At 39.9% G+C, this 5,151-nt stretch overlaps 1 long non-coding RNA gene across 1 annotated transcript; it reads left to right on the top strand.

Moving 5' to 3' along the window:
• The first annotated feature begins 997 nt into the window (after positions 1-997).
• LOC115917176 lies at positions 998-4,821 on the top strand. The gene is made up of 3 exons (XR_004061681.1): positions 998-1,032; positions 2,614-2,726; positions 4,673-4,821. It is a non-coding gene; the product is annotated as an uncharacterized LOC115917176 (long non-coding RNA).
• Positions 4,822-5,151: the final 330 nt, after the last annotated feature.

Raw genomic sequence — 5,151 nt, 5'->3', positions numbered from 1 at the left:
TTGTTTCTGAATTCCATTCCTGGATTCCGTTTCTGGATTCCATTCCTGGATTCCATTCCAGGTTTTCATTTCTGGATTCCATTCCCGGATTCCATTCCGGGTTTTCATTCCTTCCCATCCATTCCCCTCGGATTCCATTCCTGGTTTTCTTCCTGAATTTGGGACCCAGATTCCATTCCCCTTTTTCCCCAAATCCCATTCCCAGATTGAATTCCCAATTTTTTCCTCCCCGCAGTCGCTGACTCCTTTTGGCGATTTTGGCCCCCTCCTGGTTCTGCTGGCCCCAGGTCGGAAATTTCCAGGGGTTCATTCCCAAATTTTTTCCCCAGATTTTATTCCCAGTTCTTATTCCTGGTTTTTATTCCCAGATTTTTATTCCCAAAATTTTATTCCCAGATTCCATTCCTGGTTTTTGGGGTCTGAATTCCATTTCTGGATTTCATTTTCAAAGATTCCATTCCAGTTTTTCATTCCTAAATTTTATTCTCAGTTTTCATTCCCCCATTCCATTCCCAAATTTCATTCCCCCCTTTTTTTTTTTGGGTTCCCAAATCCATTCCGAATCCATTCCTGGATTCCATTTTCTGATTCCATTCCAGGTTTTCATTCCCAAATTCCATTCCTAAATTCCATTCCTGGTTTTTCTTCCTGATTTCCATTCCCAGATTCCATTCCTGGATTCCATTCCAGGTTTTCGTTCCTGGATTCCGTTTCTGGATTCCATTCCAGGTTTTCATTTCTGGATTCCATTCTCGGATTCCATTCCAGGTTTTCATTCCCGGATTCCATTCCTAAATTCCATTCCTGGTTTTTCTTCCTGAATTCCATTCCCAGTTTTTATTCCCAAATCCCATTCCCAGATTGAATTCCCAATCTTTCCCTCCCCGGCAGTCGCTGACTCCGTTCCCGGCCCCCATGAGCCCCCCTCCTGGCGCTGCTGGCCAGCGCTGCTCGGCGTGGATTCCCCAAATCGCCCAGCATTCCCTGGATTCCTGTTGGGCCCTGCTATGCGGAGATAGCTCTGCTACCAAGGTGGGACCAGAATTCCCGAAAGAAAAATTCCCGATTTTCCAGGGGGTCCTCAGAGTCGATTTCTGGGATTGTTTTTGTGGTTTTGGGAATGGTTTTCGTGAGGTTTTGGGATTTCGGGAGGGTGAATTTCTCGCCTTGTCCAGCAGGCGGCGCTGTTTCCCTTTGGAATTTTGGGAAGTGCCTGGAGCGGGAATTCCCTCGAATTTCATGGAATTCCAGGAGGTTTTGGGATCAATCCCACCCAGTTTGAGTTTCTTGAAAATCCCAAAGAGGGAATTCCATGAAATTCCAGGGTTTTTTGGGGATTTTTGACGTTTTGAGGAGCGTGGAGTTCTCAGGTTTTCCAGGTGGGAAAAATTCCCAGTTTTCCAGAGGTCCTCAAGAGTTGATTTTTGGTATTTTGGGAGTTTTGGGGAATATTTTGGGGTTGGATCCCATAAAAATCCGCATCCTTCCAAGGAATTCCTGGAGTATTTGGGGTCAATCCCATGAAATCCCAACTTTTCCAAGCTGCCAAAGAGGGAATTCCATGGAATTCCAGGAATTTTTGTTGGTCCAATCCCGAAAATGGAATTCCATTGATTTTTTTGGGGTTCAATCCCATTGAATTCCCTCTTTTTTCCAAGGAATTCCCAAAGTTTTTGGGTTCAACCCCATCCAATTCTGAATTTTTCATGGAATTCTGGCAGGTTTTGGGGGTCCAATCCCATAAAATCCCAACTTTTCCATGGAATTCCTGGGCTTTTTGAGGTTCAATCCCAAATTCCAATTTTTCCATGGAATTCCCAGAATTTTTGGTGGGGGAGTTTGGGGGATTTTTGGGAATAGTTTTCCCCAAGGATTTTTTGGGAATGTTTGGGTTCGTTTTTTGGGGGATTTTGGGGATTTTTGGGGTTTGGTTTTCCTGCAGTTTTTTGGGGTTTTTGGGGTTTTTTGAATTTTTGGGATTGGTTTTCCCGAGGTTTTTGGAGATTTTGGGAGCGTGCAGTTCTCGGGTTCTCCAGCAGGGGGCGCTGCTTCCCGTTGGAATTTTTGGAACCGCTTGGCAAGAAAATTCCAAGGAATTTCATGGAATTCTGGGGATTTTTGGGGATCAAATTTGGCCCAAAATTGGGAAAAATCCCAAATTCCCTCTGGAATTGCACGGCCTGGATGATCCCCAGGAGCTTTTCCAAGGCCAAAATTCCCAAATTTTCTCTTTTCCCAAATTTTCCTGGAATTTTTAAGGCGTTCCTTCCCAATTTGGGGGCTGGAATTTGCCCAAAAATCGGGAAAAATCTCAAATTCCCTCTGGAATTCCAAGGCTTGCTTGGACTCTGTGATTTCCAGGGATTTTTCCAAAGCGAAAATTCCAGAATTTTTTACATTTCCCAATTTTTCCTGGAATTTTTCAGGGATTTTTGTCCCAATTTTGGGGTTGGAATTTGCTCAAAAATTTGGAAAAAAATCCCAAATTCCTTCTGGAATTCCAAGTTCCCAATGACACCCCCCAAGCCCAAAATTCCAGAATTTTCTATTTTTTCCCAAATTTTTTGGGGGGGATTTGGGTGGGAATTTTGGGAATTCTCATTTCCCATCCAGGATTTTCTCGGGATCACCGGGACGAGCTCGTGGAGGGGCTGGAATCGCTCAAGGAGGGGCTGGAAAATCCCGATTTTTCCATCCTTTTCCACACCTGCAGCAGGATTGGAGTGGTGAGAAACGAAAAGTGGGCATTTGATGGGATTTGGGGAATTTTGGGGGATTTTTTGGGGAATTTTTAGGAATTTATTCAGATTTTTGGGGATTTTTGGGGATTTTTGGGGGATTTTTGGGGAATTTTGGGAATTTATTCAGATTTTTGGGGCATTTTTTGGGGGATTTTTGGGGAATTTTTTGGGAATTTTTCGGAAATTTTTCAGATTTTTTGGGGATTTTTGGGGATTTTTTGGGGGAATTTTTAGGAATTTATTCAGATTTTTTGGGCATTTTTGGGGGATTTTTTGGGATTTTTGGGATTTTTTGGAATTTTTAGGAATTTTTTCGGAATTTTTGGGGATTTTTTTTGGGGAATTTTAGGAATTTTTCTTTTTTGCATTTTTGGGGATTTTTGGGGGATTTTTGGGGAATTTTAGGAATTTATTCAGATTTTTTGGGGATTTTTTTTTTGATTTTTTTATTCAGATTTTTGGGGAATTTTTGGGGAATTTTTAGGAATTTATTCAGATTTTTGGGGAATTTTTAGGAATTTATTCAGATTTTTTGGGCATTTTTTGGGCATTTTTGTGATATTTTTTGGGGGTATTTTTAGGAATTTATTCAGATTTTCTGGGCATTTTTTGGGGATTTTTTGGGGATTTTTTTGGGAATTTTTAGGAATTTATTCCAATTTTGGGGGATTTTTTGGGGATTTTTTTTTTAGGAATTTTTTTCGACGAATTTTTTTTTGGGGATTTTTGGGGGAATGAATTTTTGGTGAACTTTTAGGAATTTATTCAGATTTTTTGGGGGATTTGGGGATTTTGGGGGGAGTTTTGGGGGAATTTTTAGGGATTTATTCAGATTTTTGGGGGATTTTTTGGGGATTTTTAGGAATTTTTTTTTTTTTTATTTTTTTGGGGAGGGGATTTTTTGGGGATTTTTTAGGAATTTATTCTGGTTTTGGGCATTTTTTGGGGATTTTTTGGGATTTTTTGGGAATTTTTAGGAATTTATTCAGATTTTTGGGGATTTTTTTTTTTGGGGAATTTTTTTATTCAGATTTTTTGGGATTTTTTGGGATTTTTTGGGGAAATTTTAGGGGGGGGATTTTTTTTGGGGTATTTTTCAGATTTTTTCTTTTTGGGGGATTTTTTTATTCAGATTTTTTGGGCATTTTTGGGGATTTTTAGGGATTTTTTTGGCCTTTTTTGGGAATTTTTTCAGATTTTTTGGGGGGGGTTTTTGGGGGGGATTTTTGGGGTTTTTTAAAATTTTTCTTTTCTTATTTGTTGGCTTTTTCTTTGCGATTTTTTGTGGGGATTTTTTAATTAATTCCCGATTTTTGTGGAGAATTTTTAATTTTGGGGAAATTTTGGGGGATTTTTTCAGAATTTTTAATTCTTTGGGCTTTTATTTCAGTGGATTTTTTTTGGATTTTTTTTGGTGATTTTTAGGGTTTTTTTGGGAATTTAATTCGGATTTTTTTTTTTTTCATTTTTTTTTTTTGGGAGGGATTTTTTGGGGATTTTTTGGGGGTTTTTTGGGGAATTTTTAGGAATGTACTTTTTTGGGCATTTTTGGGGATTTTTGGGGGATTTTTGGGGAATTTTTAGGAATTTATTCGGATTTTTGGGGATTTTTTTGGGGATTTTTGGGGAATTTTTAGGAATTTTTCGATTTTTGGGCATTTTTTGGGATTTTTTGGGATTTTTTGGGGGAATTTTTAGGAATTTATTCAGATTTTTTGGCATTTTTGGGGGATTTTTTAGGGTTTTCTTTGGCCTTTCAATGGGAATTTTTTTAGGTTTTTTTTCCTTTTTTGGGTTTTTTTGGGGGTTTTTTTTTTTTTTTTTTAATTTTTGGGGTTTTTTAAATTTTTTCTTTTCTTATTTTTTGGCTTTTTCTTTGCGATTTTTTGTGGGGATTTTTTAATTAATTCCCGATTTTTCCCCTCCTGCAGGTTCTGGGCAGGAGGATCCCCCCGGAGCAGCTCCAGGGGCTGCTCCTGGCCCTGCTGGAATCCTGGGACGATCCCGAGCGGGATTGCGCCCGCGCCGCCGCCGCCATCGGCAACGCCCTCATCCGCGAGAGGGGAGCCATCCTGCAGGACAAGGTCGGGATTCCCGAAATCGAATTCATCCCAAAAATTCCATCCCAAAAGTTCCCCAAATTTCCCAGAATTCGGTCCCAAAAATCCCCCAAATTCCCAAAATTCGGTCCCAAAATTCCCAAAATTTGGTCCCAAAATTCCCCAAATTCCTCATCCGAGAGAGGGGAGGGATCCTCCAGGAGAAGGTCAGGATTCCTCAAATCAAATTAATTCCAAATATTCAATCCCAAAAATCCCCAAATCCCCAAAATTCGGTCCCAAAATTCCCACAATTAATTCCCAAAATATTCAACCCGAAAAATTCCCAAAATCCCCAAAATTCCGTCCCA

The sequence above is a fragment of the Camarhynchus parvulus genome, unplaced genomic scaffold, assembly GCF_901933205.1.
Source record: "Camarhynchus parvulus unplaced genomic scaffold, STF_HiC, whole genome shotgun sequence".
NCBI lineage: Eukaryota > Metazoa > Chordata > Aves > Passeriformes > Thraupidae > Camarhynchus > Camarhynchus parvulus.
This window is presented reverse-complemented; position numbering and strand designations above follow the sequence as displayed.